This window comes from Neophocaena asiaeorientalis, unplaced genomic scaffold (assembly GCF_003031525.2).
Source record: "Neophocaena asiaeorientalis asiaeorientalis breed wild unplaced genomic scaffold, Neophocaena_asiaeorientalis_V1.1 scaffold70, whole genome shotgun sequence".
In the NCBI taxonomy this organism is placed as follows: domain Eukaryota; kingdom Metazoa; phylum Chordata; class Mammalia; order Artiodactyla; family Phocoenidae; genus Neophocaena; species Neophocaena asiaeorientalis.
Genome location: NW_020175410.1, coordinates 8,921,070 through 8,943,873, shown reverse-complemented (window position 1 = coordinate 8,943,873; position 22,804 = coordinate 8,921,070).

The window sequence follows — 22,804 nt, the reverse complement described above, 5'->3', positions numbered from 1 at the left end:
TTACCATATGAATTTGGTAGGGAGACACTAATATTCAGTTCACTGCAACTTACTATATAACCAGGCACTGGGGATAAAGAAGCGCTGAACAAAACAAAATCCCCGCTTTCATGGAGTAAACATTATCATGGAGAAGACAGGTAAATAAAAAAATGAGTAAATCAATATATACCATAATATTAGGTAGTGATAAGTGCTATGAAAATAAAATAAGGCAGATTAAGAGGATGAAGAATGATAAGATCAGCCAGCAGGAATAATCACTTGGAAGAGACAGCATTGGAGCAGAAACCTGAATCACCTGGGGAGACGAGCAATGTGGAAATCTGAGGGCAAAGAGCTCCAGGAATAGGGAACCGCAGGAGTAAAGGCTTTGTGGTAGGAATATGCTTGGTGTGTGTAAGAAACAGCAAGCAGGTCAGCATAGCTGGAGAAGCACGAGTGAGGGAAAGAATAGAGATGCAGTTAGAGAAGATAATGTATATCCAATAAGCCATTGGCTAGCTTTGAGCAAAAGGGCATTATCTGATTTACATTTTAGAAGTCTCACTCTGGCTGCAGTGTGAAAAATCGACTATAGAAGAGAAGGAATGAAGCAAAGTGTAGGAGTCTGGGTTCTTCAGAGAAACAACCAATAGAAGCAGTGAATGAATGAGTGAATTTATTTATTTGTTCGTTTGTTTGGAATTGGCTCACATGGATATGGAAGCTGAGAAGTCCCATGATTTGCAGTAACAAGCTGGAGATCCCAAGTCCGAGTCCGAAGTCAGGAGAAGACCAGAGTCCCAGCCTGAAGACAGGCTGAGACAGCAGATTCTCTCTTGCTCGGGTGTTTTTGTTCTCTTCAGGCCTCCAATGGATTGCGTGAGGCCCACTCGCAATGGGGAGGGAAATCTGCTGTGTTCAGTCTACCAACTCAAACGTTAATCTCATCCAGAACATGTTTAACCAAACATCTGGGTACCCCGTGGCCTAGTCAAGTGGACACACAGAATTAGTCATCACACAAGGAGAGCGGTTAAGAGACGGTTGCATATACCTGCTGAGAGATGGTATGAGAGTGGCTTGGACCAGGAATGTGGCACTGAACTTGGTGAGAGGTGGTCAGATTCCAGATGCAGTTTGAAGGTCTGGCATTGGGGTGGGAGGAGTTGAGGATGACACTGAGGCTTTGGGCATGAACATGTGAACGGTGGTGTGATTCCGCAGATGGAGAACACGGGAGAAATCAGTTTGGGTGCCTGAATACAAAATTTGGCTTTGGACCTGTTAGTATTGAGAGACCTGTGAAACATCTAAGGGGAGATTTTAGGCACAGATAGAAGAGACCAGAAGATAGAGGACAGGGCGTCTTTAGCATATAAAGAGTTTATAAAGTCAGGGGCTGGATGAGACCTCCAGGGAGAAGGCTAGATTGAGAAGCCATCGAGGCCTGAGCCCTGGGTCCACTCAGTGTCAGAGGTCAGGAAGGGAAAGAGGACCTAGCCAAGGACACTAAGAAGAAACCGGGATATGGTTTCCTGGAAGCCAAAGGAAAAATAGGTGCTTAGTAAGGAGGGAGTGATCAAGTGTTGGAAAAACTGAAAGTGATTAAGTAAAATGAGGCCTGAGGGTTTTCCACAGGATTTGGCTTCTTCCTCCGTGTTTCATCCCATGTGATAGAATAGGATCGATCCCTGGTGGCACCGAGAACCCACCCTCCCCGTGAGGGAGACTGCTAGCTTCCTGTGGAAGAGGTTTTCTCCTTCCTTACTGACAGAACCCCAGTTTTATCTAGGGTGGTGATGTGTCTACCTCCTCTGAAGCTAGAAGTAATTATGGCACAGTTCTAGCCAATTAAGGGCAAATAGAAGGCATGGAATGGTGATTTTTAGAAAGTTCTTTAGAGTGGACTAACTTAGCTGGCTTGAGTGCCTGTTTCCCTTAGTGCATCCCTCCCTGCCTGACACACGGATATAAATGGCTGGAAATCTGGGAGTCATCCTGACAACAAAAGGACAGCAGACAACCCCTAGGGAAGGTGGATAGAGAAGCCGGAAGGAGCCCGGATGGCTCAGTGACATTATGGGGCCTCCACACCAGGCTTGGACTATTTACCTTTTTATTTCTTTTTTTTTTTTTTTGCGGTACGCGGGCCTCTCACTGTTGTGGCCTCCCCCATTGTGGAGCACAGGCTCCGGACGCGCAGACTCAGCGGCCATGGCTCACGGGCCCAGCCGCTCCACGGCATGTGGGATCTTCCCGGACCGGAGCACGAACCCGCGTCCCCTGCATCGGCAGGCCGACTCAACCACTGTGCCACCAGGGAAGCCCTTTATTTCTTTTTTTGTGGAAATATATATAAAATCTATATATTTTAAATTAATTAATTGTTTTCTGTTACTTGACAACTAAACCTAAGTGATACACTAGTTGTGCAGTCTTCACCTTGGCTCTTCCTTCCAGAGCAGCCCTTATCACCGCACGCGGTGGGAATGATGTGGGGCTGGAGACAGGTTCTAGGACCATCTCTGCTAGTCCTGTATAATGGTATGCCTTTGGCCAGATGACTGGAGCTATCTTCATACTTTGCTTTCTTCATCTGTAAAATGCTCCTACTCCTGTCCTTCCCTTATGACCTGATTTTTTCTTCAGTTATCAGTGAGCTGCTTTGGTTATGCTGCTCGTAGTAAATGTGAATGAAGTACATCTCTGGGACCCGGATTAGATCAAGGCTGTGGGAAAGAATTCGTGGGCCCCAATAAAAATCAACTCTTACAGAGCTTTAGCTACTAAATAGAAAGCTTCTTGTCTTTTAGGGGCTTGAAAACCAAGCCCAGGAAAGCAAGAAAATCAACAGCAAAAATTTCAGGTGTAAGTGAAAACACCTGATTCATTTAAAGGTCTAGATTTGCATTACCAAGTCAAAACACCTGTGTCAAAGAGCAGGGGGATTTGCGCAAGCGCCAGCACAGGTTTACAGAAGACTTTCATAATAACTGCTAGAGATGCTGGCCAAACCCCCCGTCCGCCAGGGACTGGCCAGGTTCATAGGTCGACCTCGATTCGAACCGGCTTCCTGCTCAAGACTGCTCCTTGTTCAGGTCAGTGGGGCTGACTTGAGAACCCTAGCGGAGGAAGAGTGTGTGTGTGTTGTGTGTACGTGTGTAGGACTGAGGGTGGGGCAAAGGAGACTTGAGAAACCCAAGAGCGGAAGGGGGAATCGTGTCCCCTCTCAAAGAGAGTGATTTTCAAAATGTCGTCTACAAACACTGATAGTTAGACCTAAAATGTCGGCTGACATTGTGTCGGTTCTGAGTGGTGTCCACCGGGGTCGAGTTTTTCTCTCGTGGGAAACTCTTGAATGTAATTTGAGAGGCAGAGGAAGGAACGGCCCCGGGCTGAACTGCTAAAGTCGGCGTCGATGCTTATGTTTACATAGCTCAGGACAGATTACAGCCTCTGTCCCACTCCGGCTTCATAGTAACCCTGTGAGGCAGGTTGGGCAGGTTCAGGGCTATTACCTGATCCAACCTTATTACTCTTAACGCTTGTGGAGGAGGAAGCCTCCCGGACAAGTCAGACGAGGCTAAGCCCTTAAAGCTGGCTGCCAGCTTGTGTGGAGGGGAATAGTGCGGGGCCTCTGTCAGTCTCGCTGGCAGCCCTGGGCTTCCTTGGGCTTCCCTTGGATTCTGTTCACCACTTGCTTCAGAAGTTTTCTTTTTAAAGATGATTTTGTACCTCATCGGGCTTGTTCACGTTGTTAGGGTAGGAGTGGTGGCCCCTTGGGACTTTCTATATCTGGCAAAGGGGAGCCCCCCCCCCCCGCGTTCTGCTTCAGTCCCAGGCAGGATCCTCCTCTGTGTGTTTAATGGCAGGGAGCTGGGACACCTTTATGTGTTACCCTTACCAGAGCTGTTTACATTTGAAAAAAGGAGGACCCAGGAGGCAATGTCTTAGCTGACAGGCAAGCTTGTAATGCTAATAGAAGAATTTCACACAGGACATCAATTACAACTAAATTTAAAAAAAAAAAAAAAAGATGACACTGGCAAGTAGATGGAATGGATATTTTAGGGTCAGAGACCACTTGCCAGTCCCTTCACATGATGGCACCTTGGAACCTGCTCCCTCTATGCTCAAAGCCTGCACCAGCTGTTGCTGCCTCTTCTGGTCCCTCAATTGGATAAGATAATAAGAAAAGGGCCTAGAGCCAACCAGAGAGACAGAGGGATGGGCCCCGTCCCAGGGATGAAGAGTGAGGTGGTAATGCTTCAGAATGCCTTCAACAAAGCATAGCCCTGATGGTCCCTCTCCTCCCATCCTTTCCCCACCCTCGAACTGAGAATTCTTTCATCCATCCATTCAACTTAGACAGATTTATTGGAGCGCCTGTTATGCACAGGACACTGCGATACAGTGAGCAAAGCAGGCAAGGCCTGTGCCCCTAGAAGAGATAATACGAGTAAACAAACCTTGTGAGGAGGTTGGCGAAGGTAATAAAAAGGCAGTGGTGGGGGGAGGGCAAGTACACAAGATGGTCAGGGAAGTTCACGTGAGCTGAGCCCTGGGAGATGAAGCTGGGACCAGCCTTGCAAACGGCTGGAGGAAGAACCTTCGAGGTTGCGGAACAGCCAGAAAAGATCCTCTGAGATGGGAAAGAACTCTGTCTGTGGAGGGACAGAAAGGCTGCCAGTGGGCCGGAGGGCATGGGATGTGACCAGGAGGAAACGTGAACGTCTCCACTAGGCAGGCGGGAGTCGGTGCCAGCTAGGCCCTGGTGTGTGGGTTGTGAGAACCCACTGAGTGATTCCTTGCAGGAGAGTGGCTGGGTAGGATTTATATGAACAAAGGCCACCGTGCCAGCCCTGGGAGAAGGCACTGTGTGCTGGAGCTGGAGGGGAGAGAGTGGAGAGGACTGCGGGAGACGGAGGAATTCCATGCTTGGCGATGCAGGCACCGCCTTCATCCCACCCAGTTCCCCAAAGTGTCATTTTGTTACCGATTCGGTCCTGATGCTTGCCGCTTACAAAACCAAACTCATGAACGTTGGTACAAAGGAAAGTTGCCTTTAATCAGGATGCTGGCCATCTGGGGAGATGGTGGACTCGGTGTCCCTCAGAAACCACCTGCAAAGATTCTGCTTGGCCATGAAAGTTGTAAAGGGAAGGAGGGGACGCATCTCAGTTAATCACTGAGAGGTGGGGCTCAGAGTTGTCGCCATCCCCCACTGCATGCAGGTGCCTCGACTCCTCGTGATTTTCCTCTAGGTGCTATCTTCTTTTTTTTTTTTTTTTAACATTTTACCTTATATTGGAGTGCAGTTGATTAACGATGTTAAGTTAGTTTCAGGTGTACAGCAAAGTGATTCAGTTACACATGTACATGTATCTTTTTCAATTTCTTTTCCCATTTAGGCTGTTGCATAATATTGAGCAGAATTCCCTGTGATCTACAGTAGGTCCTTGTGGTTATCCAATTTATTTATTTATTTATTTATTTATTTATTATATAGTAAGCTCCAAATATGCCTTTTATTATTTTTAAAATTATTTATTTATATTTATTTTTGGCTGCGTTGGGTCTTTGTTGCTGCGCACAGGCTTTCTCTAGTTGCGGTGAGCGGGGGCTGCTACTCGTTGTGGTGCGCAGGCTTCTCATTGCGGTGGCTTCTCTCATGGAGCGCAGGCTCTAGGCATGCAGGCTTCAGTACTTATGGCACGTGGGCTCAGTAGTTGTGGCTCACGGGCTCTAGAGCGCAGGCTCAGTAGTTGTGGTGCACGGGCTTTGTTGCTCTGTGACATGTGGGATCTTCCTGGACCAGGGCTCAAACCCATGTCCCGGCATTGGCAGGGAGATTCTTAACAACTGTGCCACCAGGGAAGTCCCTGGTTATCCATTTTAAATATAACAGTGTGTACATGTCATTCCCAAACTCCCTAACTATCCCTTCCCACCACCCTTCCCCCGTAACCATAAATTTTTTCTCTAGGTCTGTGAGTCTGTTTCTGTTTTGTAAATAAGTTCATTTGTATCATTTTTTTTTGAAGATTCCTCATATAAGCAATACCATGTGATATTGGTCTTTCTCTGTCTGACCTACTTCACTCAGTACGACAATCTCTAGGTCCATCCATGTTGCTGCAAGTGGCATTATTTCATTCTTTTTTTTTTAAAGATTTTTTCTAGTAGTTGTGGTGCACGGGCTTTGTTGCTCTGTGACATGTGGGATCTTCCTGGACCAGGGCTCAAACCCATGTCCCGGCATTGGCAGGGAGATTCTTAACAACTGTGCCACCAGGGAAGTCCCTGGTTATCCATTTTAAATATAACAGTGTGTACATGTCATTCCCAAACTCCCTAACTATCCCTTCCCACCACCCTTCCCCCGTAACCATAAATTTTTTCTCTAGGTCTGTGAGTCTGTTTCTGTTTTGTAAATAAGTTCATTTGTATCATTTTTTTTTGAAGATTCCTCATATAAGCAATACCATGTGATATTGGTCTTTCTCTGTCTGACCTACTTCACTCAGTACGACAATCTCTAGGTCCATCCATGTTGCTGCAAGTGGCATTATTTCATTCTTTTTTTTTTAAAGATTTTTTCGATGTGGACCATTTTTAAAGTCTTCATTGAATTTGTTACAGTATTGCTTCTGGTTTTATGTTTTGGTTTTTTGGCCACGAGGCATGTGGGATCTTAGCTCCCCAACCAGGGGTCGAACCCTCACCCCCTGTATTGGAAGGTGAAGTCTTAACCACTGGACCACCAGGGAAGTCCCTATTTCGTTCTTTTTAATGGCTGAGAAAAACATGGTCCAAAAGGGTACATGCCACCCCAGTGTTCACTGCAGCACTGTTTACAATAGCCAAGACGTAGGTGAAGTCTTAACCACTGGACCACCAGGGAAGTCCCTATTTCGTTCTTTTTAATGGCTGAGAAAAACATGGTCCAAAAGGGTACATGCCACCCCAGTGTTCACTGCAGCACTGTTTACAATAGCCAAGACGTAGAAGCAACCTAAATGTCCATCGACAGATGAATGGACAAAGAAGGTATAGTACATATATACAATGGAATATTACTCAGCCATTAAAAAGAATAGATGCTATCTTCTTCACACCGTTTGGTCACACAGTTTGTTCAGGAGATTACTGAATGGGAAGCTAGGGAAGAGGTCTATCCATCTGTTAATTACCTATTCTTCATTTCTACTTCTTTGATCTACGAAAGAACTGACAAGTTAGGCAAAGTATTGTGTGATCAAGAGATTTGAAAGGTATGCTTGGGCCAGAGATGAGTAGAACATGGGGGTTTCTGGGGATGCCTGGTTAGAAGTTAGTTACAATATAGCTCTGCTAAAGTGATGAAGAAAGGGGTTTCCTGCAAAGAGCTGCTTACGATTTTAGTGGCTGTTGGGTCTTTTTGTACTGGCGGCATGTAGCCACATTCCTGTCACTGTTTATTGACTGCCTAGCAACACCTGCTACCACCTGTACATTCATATTTCCTTCCTCTTGTGACTGCCACTTGCTGTCCAGTTGCTACGAAGACTGTCCGGGGATTGGGAGTGCTGGGGATTCCACCTCATGATTAGAGACATTTCACTTAGCCAGAATGTCCTAGAAACCAGGCCAGAGGGCATTTGAAGGTTATTACCAGTGTCACATAGAGCAGAACTTTCACTGTTAGTGCTGTTGGGCTGTCCTGCCTCTGGTTCTTTGAGTGGCTCTAACCAAGCCACCTGATGCTTTCCTGCTAACAGCCAACTCCCTGGACTCAGCAGCTATCACGTTCCCCTCACTTATTCCCGTCCTGCTCTCAATCTGATCTAGTGTGATCCTAACCCTAGACTCTGTGGACCTGTCATCCTTGATAATGACCATTGTGGATGGTGTTTCCAGCTTTTGACCCTCAGCTTTTCCTAATGACCTCTGACCAGGTTTGTCCTTCCCCATCTCCGCCACTACAGAACCTACAGGTAGCCCGAGTTGCCTAACTGCCCCTTGATTCTCTTTGAGGAAGACTTGGGCACCGCCTTGAATGCATCCTCTGCTCAGTCGAGTCACCCCACCCCCAGGAATCCGACCATCACCTCTGAGATTGCTTTTGCCTTTTCTCCCGGGAGTATGAGTATGTCCTCCTGCAAACTGGACTCACAGTTGGCCCCGATATTCCAGCGTTTCCAAGGCAGGTGTGAAAATTAGATCTAAGTTGTGACCTTCATGTCACACATAAAAAGAATGTGTGAGGACTCGTGGCTTATGAAAGCAGCCTCATTTGTTCATAATCATTTTCTAAATACCACTAATTGCTTCATGCTTTCTCGAACTTGAACAAAAAACATTGCTCAAACAGCCACTGAAATAGATGAGTAGATAGCGCCACACATCTGAATCACCAGCACTGCTTCTGTATCTTGACTGACAAGATTTCTCTTCTCCCCCTGGCTCTCTGGACAACCTAGTCTCAGAAGTGCTGAGATGGGTACAGACTGGGCTGAGAGTTGGGTTCCTCAGCATCTGCCCTCCCTGTGGATACCATCCTGTAAACGACACTGATGAGCTTCTTCCTTGCTATCTGAAAGAGTCTAACTAGTAATATGATTACAAAGAAACAGATTTGGCAGAAGTAACCATGACTCTGTTGCTCTTTATGAGGCTAGGAAACGAGCCACCAAATGGTTGGTAGATCATTTCCATGTATATGGAGAGAGGAAGGAAATGATGACTCAGAGAGGTTAGTTCTTTCCTAAAGGATACAAGAGGAAGCAGGGATTCCAAGCTGGTGGTGTTTTGGTTTTGCTTTTTGTTTTCTGAAAAGGGTTAAAGAAGACTTAAGCTTATGCTCATATATAATTGCAGGGGATGTGAGGGAATCAATTGAAAGGCACGTGGATAAATTTTTTATTAATCCAAATGCATCATAGAAACATAAATGTCCTTTTGCCATGAGAAGGTGGGTGTAATAAGTGTTTCAGTGTATTGCCTATGTATGATGTTGAACAGACATTCTAATATGTTAGGAGTCATTTTATTCTCTTCTCGTTGGGGTCACTGAAGTAACCACGCATGGCAGAACAGTGCACAGAGGCAGTGTGGACAGGGCACTGGGTTGAGAGTAGGGAGACCTGGATCCTGTGTCACATGAGGACAGAAGGCCAGCACTGTCCTCTATGTGACAAAGACCCAGGAGCTGGGCAGTGCCCTGAGCAGTGAGTTGATCAGTGCAATTAGTTCTGGACTCCCTTGAAGACCAGCCACACTCCCAACAGAGATGAACACTGGTTATGAGTTTGACACACAGGAGACTAAACCTGGTCTGCTGTATGGTCACCCTTTGTCTCTTACGGGACATGTCTTCTCAGGGAGTCTCCACCCCTACCCCCAAACAAAGCAGGCTCTTGGTCCCTCATTCTGTAGCCTGGTGGAAGATATGAAATACTTGGTGGGCCACCCTTGCCCGCCCTCATCAACTATATTAATACCTACTGAGACCTTTGGGCTCCCGTCTGAGATGTATCAGTTTTCTTCCCTAATGTTGGAGTGCGGACCTGTAGGCAAATTCTTAAGGGGTCTGGAGTTACTGCCAAATAGAAGAAATTGCGTTGTGAAAATTACAGATGACATTTGGTATCAGTGTGAAGAGGAATCAGTGTTTTACAAATAAGAGTCAGTGGTAATGGTAAAACAATACCTACAGCATCATGTATGAAAATAGGTATTAAGCCTAATGAAACTGGATCCCTCTTAAATGATACATAGTCTGCTCCCAGAGGACTAAAAAGGGCCTATTTGGACCTGATACTGTGAAGAAGGGAGGTAGGAGTTTGATTAAGTGTAGATTTAAGATTTAAAGACACCTTTGAACAGCTCTTTAGGTTCACCTCAACCCTAAGAGGCACTCTGTGAATAGTCCACAGCAGTTTCGCAAGTTGCTACTGCTGTCTGACTCATATCTCTAATGCATTCCTATATGCCCTGTGCAGAAAAGAATAAAAGTTGAGTTTCTGTTATGGTAACTGGACTGCCCGGTTTTGACCAAACCCACATGTCTAACTCATAACTCATCCACCCTCCTGGATACATGTAACCCAGGAATTACTCAGAGCCAGGAAGGCTGGAGATGACTGTTTCTTCACTATCCCACTCTGAGGCCTTAACCAACCACAGGATGGACAGCAGCCTGAGACTGGTCCAGAACTGGAGCAGCGTTTGGGCCTGGGCCGTGTGTGAAGGGCTCCTGACAGGCTTAGTTACCCCATTTCTAGACACCCTGAGCAACAGCCGGGGGCAGGTAAAGCAAGAGTAACACATTCCTTGGAGTTAAAAGAACTGGTTTTGAGTAGTAACATTGCTATATAACTAGCTGTAGGACTAACCAGATTAACTAGCTAAAGTAACTAGCTAAGTGACTGAGCAGATCATTCCACCTCCAGGAACTGAGTCTGGCATTTGTAAAATGAAGTCATTAGACTTGGTAATGACTAGTAAAAGATAAACTTCTGCTAAGATTTAAGATGAGAAACATGAACTTTATGTCAGTTAGGATGTAAGTCTTAAGAAGAAAAGTCTAGGTCTGGTTTATCCAGGACTCCCTAAGGTATTTCTCAAATGATTCAGTTAAGTCCACCTTGGAGTTATAAATAAAGGTTCTTAACTAGTATAGCAACCTTTTTGGATTTCCTTACTAATGGGTAATATATACACTTCATAAAAACCTCCAGTATTGTTTTTCTCCTTAAGTTAGAATAAATTTTTGGTATTGAGTGAAAGAAGTTTACCTTAGAAGAAAAGTTCATTTGGGTAGCTAGCATCCAACATTCCCTAACAATGATGGGTTTTCTGAAATATTACTGTAATTGATTTGCTGTCAACATGTGGACTTAAATGTGCTCCTTTAGTATGTAGGCTCAATGTGGGGACAATTTTTCTTTTTTAACTTCTTTTTCAGTCCAAACAACACCTACTTCAGTACTCTAAATATAGTCAGCATTCAATAAAAATTTAATTATTAACTGAATCAAGGCTGCCGGGGGAAAAAGGGACATTGCTTCTTGTTAGGACATGCTCCTCTGATTAAATGCCACTTTTAAAAATTACTTGCCAGAGACTTTTGATAGTGGAAATATAAATATTATCTATAGAGTTAAGTTTAAAAGCATCATTATCTTAAGATATTTTAAATTGTTTTTCTTAATCAAACAAACCAGATAAATCAGTTGCAAATATTTTTAGTAGAGCTGAACTAGGAAACTTGTCTCCTGGCTTCCATTCCTTACACCAGGTTGTTTCTCCCACAGTGATAGATATTTATTTCAATGAATTGTAATGTCCACAGTAACAAAAAAGAATGTACATGGGCTTTCAATTAGCTTTTGGCCACACTGACCAGTGGAAGTAAATGGCCAGTCTCCTCCTGTCCCTGCTGCACGAGCCCCCATTTAAAACGCCTGGTTATATTCCGCATTGCAATGACACAAGCCCCTCTGTCAGTAAGCTAATTTTTTCTTTTTCTTTCTTTTCTTTTTTTTTTTGCAGTATGGCATGGTATGCAGGATCTTAGTTCCCTGACCAGGGATCAAACCCATGCCCCCTGCAGTGGAAGCACAGAGTCCTAACCATTGGACCACCAGGGAATTCCCCAGTAAGCTAATTATTTCTTTCCTACATGGGTAGGGTTGATAACGGCGGGCTTCTAAATCCTCAGAACACATTTCTTTTTTCTACTAATGTCTATTCTAAGAAAAATGGTTGTTTTTCATGTTTTATTGCTGTGTTTCTGAAAATGCTCTTAGTGTCTAGGTGTCCCCAAGAAAGATGGTACTGCAGCCTCTAATGTAAGCAGTCCTTCTCTCTTCCTGCTTCTTCCACTTTACACTAGCATTTCTGTGACTTCTTCAAGCCCAAACCACTGTAGGAGTCCAAGTTCACTGCCCAGGTTACAGTTATCGTGTTTCTTGTGCCATTAGTTGATGCCATTAGGGCAGTATTATTTGGGGGTCAGACAAAAGGGGGCCATTTTTCTTGGAAGTTGGGGAAGACTTCATCAAAGATACAATATTTAAACTAAGTCTTATAGAATATGTAGGAGTCTGCCATGCAGAAAAGAGACAGAGAAAGCAGCAGGTGTGAGGACAAAAGGCTGAATACCAAAAACAAACCCAACCTAGTACATTTGGGATTATTAAGCAGAACGGGTGGAGTATAAGGTTGGGAGAGAATGATGGAACAGGATTTTTGAGGTTTAATTGTAGGACTCAGTGACTTATGGAATGTGAAAGGAAGGTGAGATATGAAGGTGAAGATACGTGGTGATGCTGTAAACAGAGACAGGAACAACAGGAGTAAGGCTGGGGTTCAGAGGACTTGAAATTACAACCAAAACTATGCCAGCTCATTTATGGGTTCAGTAATGTAAGGGGCGGTTAAGAGCTACATCTTAAACCCCAGCTCCTCCCCTTAATAATAAGGGATGCTAATTTGATTAATCACGCTCAGGTCACCAAAGTGCCTACATTTACCTCTAGACAGGGGAAATTTGTATTAAACTATTAAAATGCCAAGCACATAAGTGATTTCTAGTCTCTGGAGAGGTTCTCTATCTCTCTCACTCAGGCTGTGGAAGGGTCAGCTGATTCGTTCATTCTCCCTTCCTTCCTCCCCCACTCCAAGATACTTTTAAAAAGATTAAATAGCTTCATTGAGATATACTTGACATACAATAATCTAAAACTATTTAAAGTATACAGTTTGTTAAGTTTTGAAATAAGTATATACCCATTTATTTTCTGCTTTCTATTTTATTAGTTTCTACTCTGGTAATGATTATTTCTTCAACTTATTTTAGGTTTAATTTGCTCTTCCTTTCTAGTTTCTTAAGTTAGATGCTTAAGTCATTGATTTGGGACTTCTATTCTAATAGTCATTTAGTGTTACAAATTTTCCCCTACATACTGCTTTAGTAGCAGGCCACAAAAAAAATTTTTTTAGAACAATTTATTTACTTAAAATTTTTTTTTTCTTTTTTAAAAAATAGATTTTTTTTGGCTGCCTTGGGTCTTCGTTGCTGTGCGCGGGCTTTCTCTAGTTGCGGCGAGCGGGGTCTACTCTTCGTTGCGGTGTGAGGGCTTCTCATTGCGGTGGCTTCTCTTGTTACGGAGCGCAGGCTCTAGGCGCGCAGGCTTCGGTAGTTGTGGCTCATGGGCCCTAGAGCGCAGGCTCAGTAGTTGTGGTACACGGGCTTAGTTCCTCCGCAGCATGTGGGATCTTCCCAGACCAGGGCTCAAACCCATGTCCCCTGCATTGGCAGGCGGATTCTTTTTTTTTTTGCGGTACGCGGGCCTCTCACTGTTGTGGCCTCTCCCATGGCAGAGCGAAGGCTCCGGACGCGCAGGCTCAGCTGACATGGCTCACGGGCCCAGCCGCTCCACGGCATGTGGGATCTTCCCGGACCAGGGCACGAACCCGTGTCACCTGCATCGGCAGGCGGACTCTCAACCACTGTACCACCAGGGAAGTCCCAGCATGCCACATATTTTGCTACACCGTGTATTTATTTTCATTCAGGTCAAAATACTTTCTAATTTTCCTCTTTGATTTCTTTACTGACCTATGCATCTAGAAGTAGTTTATAGAGTTTGGACCTATTTGAGGTTTCTCCAAATATATTTTTGCTATTGGTTTATAACTTAATTTCATTGTGATAAGAACATATTTTATATGAATTGAATTCTTTTAAATTTATTGGCACTTATTTTATGGTCCAGAATGTACTTTACCAAACACTGAGTGAGTCTTGAGGTTTTCCAGTCTGGCTGGTATGACAGGCATTGATTGCTCCCAGCCCAAAGTTAGCACCTGACACTGTTACCTTTAATCTTTTCAGTTGGCTCAGTTCCTAGGTTTGGGTAGTTTCCACATGTGCATTCACTCACCAGTACCTAGCTGAGTACTCAGGGGGAACCCTCCACAGACCTCCCAAGTTCGCACCCTGTGAACTTCTCTCCTGTCCAGATCTCTGTCCTCATCCTCAGAATTCTAGCCGCCTTGGTCTTTCTGAGCTCTTAGGCCTCATCCCAGGGAATCTGCCAGGTCCTGCCTTGGTTGCCTCTCTCTGCACTGCGGCCTGGAAATGCTGCCAAAGCAGTAGACTGGGGCAATTGCAGGGCTCACTTCATTTTCTTTCCTGCCTATCAGGGCCCACTGTCCTTCCTTGACTGGTTTACATGTTTTACAAAGTGTCATTTCCTAAATGTTGTCTGTTTTTAGTTGTTTCAAGAATGAGGATAAATCTGGTCCATATTACTCCATCTTAGTTGGAAGCAAAACTGTCCATCTCTCTTTCTTTCCTCTTCTAAGAAGCTGCAACAGTAGACATGTCAGAGCCTTTTCCTACGTGGGAAAAGACCCAGCCATCTCCTACAGCCTCTCTGTTGTCTCACATGTCAGCCAGGCCAGGGGCTACAGCCTGCCATAGACAGCCAAGGCAAGCCAGAGAGTAGGGATTTGTATCTGTCAACTTTTATAGTGGTAACACACAATCCCAAATCTAAGTGGCTGGTGGCAACAAACATTGATTTCTTGCCCACATGACTTGAGGGCTATCGATGGCTCCAGCTCTGCTGGGCTCAGCAAGCTTAGTTTGGTTCAAGTGGGCTTGCCTGGCCTCAGTTCAGCTCTGTGCATCTTCTTATTCTGGGACCAAAGGTGAAGGCATGCTAGTTTCTTGGTGAAGGTCCAGAGGAAGAGGCACAGGGACAAAGCATGCAACCACATTTAAAGCTTCTGCTCAGTCATCGCATACCTGACATCTGTGCACATTCCATTGGCCAAAGCAAATCAATAACCAAGCCCAGAGTCAAATGTGCAGGAAAGTACACCCTACCTACAGCAAGCATGGCAAGGATAGAGAAAGGAAGGATAATCGTAAACAAACAATCAGGATCTTCCATAGCGTTGATGACTTGCACTCTCTTGCTGCGTTTTCTCTACTACATGCTCTACTGGCACAATGGACCTTTTTCATAGTACTGAGCACATCATATATTTCACAGATTAATTTCTATTTGACACTTACGTGACTCTTAAGTCTGTCCTGCACTAGAAAATAAGCTTCATAAATGCAGAGACAGTGCCTGGCACGCAGTAGAGAGTAATTGTATGAATGAATGAGTGAATCAGTAAGTGAGTGAATAAAAGAATGTCTTTCTCTGCTTACTTTCCCAAGGCACTAAGGAATGTGCTAGATGGCATTTGGTTAGAAACTATTTAGGATGAACTAGCCTAGGACCAAAATATGCTGTGCAGGTCAGTCGTACTTGCCAGAAAGCTCAGCCCTGGCACTTGGCTCAAGTATAGAAAATGATGTGGAGATTTGCTGCCCTTTGTTGTTGTTCTCTGTACGTATTCTTGTGGATGTGGGGAGCTGGGGTTTGGAGTAACTCTCAGACATTCCTGGGTTCTTGGCATAATCCTAAATGAATAACCTCCATAACTACACCCAGTTTTAATACTTGGCATACTGAGTGGCAGACAGCAGGGAAGCAGAATACCAGGTGAGAAGATCAAAGCTGAGCGAGGTTTCTGGTGGCATTTAGAACTTGACATGGCATCTCTATGAGCCACAGGGACTGGGTTAGCCTCCCACAGAGCTCTAGCACAGACCTTTGGATTATTTGTAGCAGGTATTTGGGGTTAGGACTGGATTGGCTCTCCCAGATTATCCTGTTTTGAGCTGCTTTCAAGGGTGACCTCTGAAGATTCATGATATATCCTTGGACACAGTAACTTCTGGAATCCACATAGGGTATCATCGGGCATAATAATCTCAGGATCTGTATAGCACATTGCTGGCCATGGTAATCTCTGGAGACTCATATAGCATATTCTTGGGCACCTCAAGTCACCATGACCACTTATTTTCAAGTTGCCTTTGTCCAGCTGGGGACAAACTTAGTGGTGGCTTTAATGATATTGGTAGTGATCTATTTCTTCAGCTGGGTGGTAGATACACAGGTTTTTATGTAATTTTACTTTAAACCCTACTTATATGTAATATATATTCCTTTGAATATATCAAATATTTTGCAATATAAAGAAATGAAAAAATAAGAGAAAAATACACATTAAAACTAAAGTGAGATCCCATTTTCAACCATCAGAGGATCACAAAGATCAAACAACTGATAAGACTCAAAAATGGTGAGAAAGGGAAAAAGCAGGTACACTCATAAGTTGGGGGAATGTAAATTGGCACAATCTTTAAAGTAAGTCCTTTGACATGCCTATCAAAAGTACATTCTCTTTGTTCTTACAATTTCGCTTCATGAATAGATTGTATAGATATACTTACACAAACACTAATATGTACCCCAAAAACAGAAGACTAATGTGTACAAGGCTATTCAGTGAAGCTTTTCTTTGGTCATAATAACGAAAGATTGGAAACATTGAAAGGCCAAGGAAAGATGGGTTGATTAAATAAAATGAACTGCTGTGAAGCATTTTAAGTCTAAGGTAGCTCTTCATCTACTGACACAGAATGAGTTCCATAATACTAAGTGAAGAAGAAAGGAAGAGAAGGAGGGAGGAAGGAAATAAAGGAAGGGAGGGCACAAAGAGAGAATATTTCAAAGGGAAAGGAATGGTGATCTCAGAAAGTAGCAAATGGTTGAGTATAGCTGAACTGAAGAATATGTATAAGAACCTCGAGGAAGATAAATGAGAAATGTAAGCAGAGGTGAGGACCTCGAATACTTAACGGTTTGCTCTGTACCTTGGAGAAGACGGAGAGCCTCTAAAGCATTTTAAGGAGGCGAATGATTGGGTCACATTTTCTGTAACTCAGCAGCACTGGGGGGATAAAGATCAGAGGTGAGGGATAAGATGGAGGTGAGGCGGCTGGTTTGGAAGCAATGAGAAACTCAGAGTGGAGAAGATCAGGGAGAAGTAAGATGGACCAGATGCACTGAGCAATTGGATATTGGGCGTAAGGGAGAGAGGCAAGAGTCTGGGGTGTTCCTCAGAGGCCAGATGAGGTCAGCGGCTGAGTGATTGCACCATTCAGAGAAATGGAATACAGAGGGACTGCTGGTTTGTGGTGAAGGCAGAGGGTGGTACGAAGCAAATTTAATAGGCTTGGCTTTCAACTTTCAGTATGCGAAGAGCTCAAGTAACACTCTAAAATTTGAATAGGCACAATTTTAGTCAATTTTACTGTATTTGTCCATATTATTTAATAGCAAAGTATGTAATATACCACAAAGAAAGTCTACACAAATTCCAATATTTATTTCTTGGAAGACTAGAGATGAGATGATCACATAAAAACAAGGTCTGTTGGGGTTTTGTTTTTGATTTTTTTCCCATCAGGGACATGCTCTGTTTTGTTTTAAAGAGTCAAAAACAAGTCTGAGCAGTGATGTATTCATAACAGAATCAACTTGGGAAAAATCCCAAATTGCTGAAACCAGCAAAACCATAGCACTCTTCATTAAGATGCAAGAGATGGAAAACAGCCAAATGATAAATTTAAGGTAACACCAACTAATACACTAAGGAGAAAATAATTGGAGAATTCCACTAGTACTTAAAAATAATGTCAAGAAGCTGTGAGTGCAGACTTTAAAGGCAAATTTGAAGGATAGTAAAAATAAAACTGAAGCTTCAGTCAATTTCAGAGAGAATTAGGGAAAGAAGTCTTTATTTTGCTGTCTTTGCAATCCACAAGTCCTGATTTACTATTTAGAATTCCTACTATGTAATTCCTATTTTTCTTTGCTTCCAAGATAGAGGGAAATTTTCCCATGTCTTCTACTGATGCGGCAGTTACCTTAGGTTTTTTTCTATTCCACAGGGACATAATACTGTTTAAAATCAGGGATGTGTTAATAGGTTTGCTACTCTCCCCGGCTCTAGGCACCAAGAACACCCATCACAAGCTGGAGGGCATGCTCAGAATTAGAGGGTAGGGTGGTTAAAAAAAAGCCATGGAAATAGGAGAAGCTGCTGAAGCAGCCCAAATGAATGAGGACATATTGGCTGTCTTAAAATAACACAACCATTCTGAAAGGTTCCACAAGGTCAGGGTAGGAGTTTATTAGGATGGAAGCCACAGGGGATATCCAGCTCAACTATAGCAGTGGGAGTTGGTGTTACTTAAACAATGGGCTGCCTCTGGAGGAGAAAATTGTCTTGTCAGAAATGCTCACCTCAAGAATGCCTAGTCAGAGTATTTGTCTAAAGGATATAAGGAATAGAGGAGACATAGTACTAGAAGACTCTAAGGATCCTTGGCAAGTCGAAGAGCCCATATTTTCTCAACCTGATTACGGCAGGGCTTAAAATTTCCTAACTTTCAGAGTTTGATGTGACTTTTAATGAATTGGCTTAAATGAATGATTTTTCAAAGATACTGATTTATGAAAATGGTAAGAAATAATGAATGCTTTTAGAAATCAAGTCAGATATATATATTTAAATCTGAAATCCCGTTCATATGTGTGAAATATGATTTGGAGCTATTCTTGTTTTAACGATCAGACACACACATATTCTGAAACATGTCTTATTTTACTGAGGGGGAAAGCTCTTGGACACTTCAACAGCATTAATCCATCTTTGCACGGCTGTTCATGCAAGACACTGAATTATAGTTTAGTAGAGAAAAAGGGCATAAATCATTGAACATTAAAATTCCAATTCCAATAGTAGACTCTCTCCTGAGACTGGCATAATTCAGATGTCCCCTTGCTGGTTCTCAGCCAGGGTAGCTCGTCAGAATCACCCATGGGTGCCCAGCCTCACCCCAGACCTGCTTAGCATGCATTTCTCTGACAGTTAATGAAGCTAAGCATCCTTTCAGAGGTGTATTGACCATCTCCTTTGAATTGCCAGTCCCTATCATTTTCCTGTTTTTTCCTTTTTATTCCTTTTTACTTATAGGATCTCTTGGTTTATTAGTGATGTGCAACGTTTCTGTTACACGTAACACGCAAATGGCTTTCTCTCATTCTTTCGTTTACTTCTTGTTGTGTGTAGGCAAAACATTAAGACTAAAATCACCAAACCTATTTGGCATTTTATAAATTTAGCATGCTCTTCAGACCTCCCATGAGAGCAATTCTTGCAGTCAGCAAAGCTGAGGTTTCAACTAAATGAAAACGGTAGAAATGATCGTCTAAGATATTTTAACATTTCAGTGGAAGTTTGTCATTGTTAAAATTCTTGAACGTCGTTAGTACTTAATAAAATACTAAAAATTTCTCAATGTCTTAATTTAAAATGGACACTTCTCTCAATACACATTCTTGATTTTAGCACGTTGTGTACATAGTCTGTCCTTTTTTATTTGAAAATGGAGAAACAACATGTCATATATCTCCCCCATCTCTATTGGTTTTTTAAAAATAAAAGTATAAATGATTTACAATATTGTGTTAGTTTCAGGTGTATAGTGCAGTGATTCAGTTTTGGATTTTTTTTTCAGATTATATTCCAGTATATGTTATTACAAGATATTGGGTATAATTCCCTGTGCTAAACATTAAATCCTTATTGCTTATCTATTTTATGTATAGTAATTTGTATCTGTTGCTCCCAGACTCCTAATTTGTCCCTCCCCCTCTCCCTCTCCTCTTTGGTAACTGTAAGTTTGTTTTTTACTTGAGTCTGTATATATAGATTCGTTTGTATTATTTTTTTGGATTCTACATATAAGTGACATCATACAGTATTTGTCTTTCTCTGTTTGACTTATTTCACTAAGCATAATATTCTCTAGGTCCATCCATGTTGCTGCAAATGGCAATATTTCATCCTTTTTTTCTGTGGCTGAGTAATATTCCTGTGTGTGTGTGTGAGTGTGTGTGTGTGTATCACATCTTCTTTATCCATTCAACTGTCGATGGGCACTTGGGTTATTTCCATATTAGCTTTTTAACTAGATTACAATGAAAACATAAATCATCATTCTCTTTTCCAAAATCTCAGGTTGTTCAGTTCAGTCTCTTTGATTCTTTATCTAGCCAGACAACACTCCTTCTGACTTTTCCCTTTGTTTTGCTAATTATGGTGGGAAAAGAGGGGAGGAGTGTCCTGAATCTCAAAGTGGATGAGAGTAATAGTTTTTAACTCATTGACATATCACTTCTCTCTTATTCTTTTAAACTGGTGTGATTTTTTTCTTAACGTTTTCTATTCCTCTCTTTCAAGGAGTTAATTATTTCTCTAATGAATTTTATAAAGTGAGTTCTAATATTTTTTAATGTATTGAGTTCTTCCTGTGTGCCAGGAACTAGGGACACAGAGATAAACAAGGCATGTCTTTGCTTCTAAGTTCAGAGAACAGGCAGGCGGTACAGATGCTGTGATCAACAGAATAATGGATGCAACAGTGTCCATTCCCTAATCCCCAGAAACTTACATAGGAAAAGGGCTTTGTAGATGTGATTAAGGTTAAGGACCTTGAGATGGGGAGGTTAGTCTGGATTGTCTAGGTGGGCCTTATCAAATCACACTAGTCCTTAAAAGCAGAGACCCTTTCCCAGCTATAATCAGAGCACCAGAGAGATGGTAGCATGAGAAGAATCCAACCAGCTGTTGCTGGCTTTGAAGGTAGAGGAAGGGACCATGAACCAAAGAATGAATGTGGGTAGCCTCTAAAAGTTGGGAAAGGTAAGGGAATGGATTCTTCCCTAGATCCTCCAGAAGAAACACAGCCCCACTGACACCTTGATTTTAGCCCAGTTCTCGAGACCTGCATCAGACTTTTGACCTCCAGAACTGATAATACATTTGTGTTTTTTAAGCTGCTGAACCTGTGGCAATTTGTTAAAGCAGCAAAGCAAAACTAACACAGATGCTCTCCACAAAGTGTAAGGCAGCTTAGACTGTGATCAGGGTAGAATGGAGGCATTAGGGCAAGTGCTTTGTGTCCTCAGAGTTGAGCATGGCCCAACTGAGAGAGATGAGGAAGTACCACAAAGGAGGAGGCCTGCAAGTTGTCCTTGGAGTATTAGGATTTGGTCAGTCACATGAAGGAAGAGGAGAACATTTCAGACAAAGAGATGAACACCCAAGTCAACATTACAGTACGTTTGCATATCAATTTTCTCTATGGGAAAAATTGTGAAAAGCTTGAAAAACAAACATAAGTACTTCTGCTGTTTGCAAAATGGCAGGCTAGATACTCTGAAGGGTCTTTCTGCTTTCCAACAACCATATGGTGACAATACAGGCTTTTCAATGCATTGCTGGGCTTCCAGGAAATAATACCCAAAACCCTCCATCCCACAACAACAAAAAATGGGGTAGTGGCCATCTATGTAGCTCAGACCCACTTTCATGCTGAGACAGCTAAAAAAGATGAAGAAAACACAGTCACCTGGAAATCACCAACATGCTAATAGGCTCATCGGAATTACCAGGCATGAAGATGGGAAGCTAGAGAGGTACACCCAGCACCCAGAGCAGGTTTTGTCCTGGGTGAGTTTCCTGCCCAAGAAAGGTGGCTGAAAGTCTGAGCAGCATAAACAAGGAAAAAAGGTGCTAGCCACAAAAAAAAAAAAAGATGGGTAAATTTGCATTAAAATTGAGAACTTCTGTTCACTAAAAAAAGAAAAGAAAAGAGTAAAGTAGAAAGGCAAGCCACAAAGATATTAGCAACTCAAATAATGAGCATAGAATTCAAATTCAGGATATATAAGGAACTCCAGAAATTCAATAAGCAAAGGCAAACAATCCAATAGGAAAATCTCCCCCAATTATAAACAGACATTTCACAGAAGCAACAGCACAGATGGTAAATAAATATGGTCAGATGCTACCAGAGAAAGGCAAATTGAAACAAGATACCATTTCACATCCATGATTAACAAAATGAAGAAGTCTGACAATTTTGTGTTAAAAAGAATGTCAAGCAATGGGAACGCTTATACAACAACTGGTGCGAATTTATAATGAACTGGTTCAAACACTTTGCGAAAAAATTTGGTATGATGTACTATTTTTGAATGTTTACATATCCTGCAACCCACCAATTCCACTTTTGGTTATATAGCCTAGAAAACCACTGGTACATGAGCACCCAAAGACACATGTAAGAGCATTCATAGCAAAGCTGATGAAAAATATTAATTAGAAACAATTTAGCATAGACAAGGTAATGGTTGAATACGTTGTGATATATTCATACCAGTATTATACAACTGTGAAAGTGAACAAGTATGAATTATAATGTAATAATATATCAAGTGAAAAAGAATTACATGTCATGAAACCAATTTTTTAAAGCTCAAAAATACCTAAATAATAAATTATTTAGGAATACATTTAGATATGGTAAAACAGGGATTAATTATAATATTGAATGAAAGTAGCAAGTTGCAGAAGAAGACCAGAGTATGACACCATTTTTATAAAGTTCTAAAATAAGAGAGACTATGTATTATTTAGAGATACATAGAGATTTATGTGGTTTCACATGTAAAATTACATATAAAAACCAATAACAAATTGAAATGGTAAGACCAAAATTCAAGATGGGTTATTCTGGCAGAAAGCAGGGGGTTGGGATGATGGAGGGGCTCACAGGAAGTTTCAACAGAATTGCTTATGTTTGGTTCATTCCCTGTGTGATGTGTTCACTGGTGTCCATCATGGTATCATGTTTTTTAATTTACAAGTATATTGCATATATTATTTTGTAGTATCAAATACTACATAATAAAAATTTAAGCTATACAAAATTGTTTTTGCTAAGATGGCTGTTATTCCAGTTCCTCCTTCTTTGGGTGCACTTTTGTGTACCCCCAAACTCAAATGA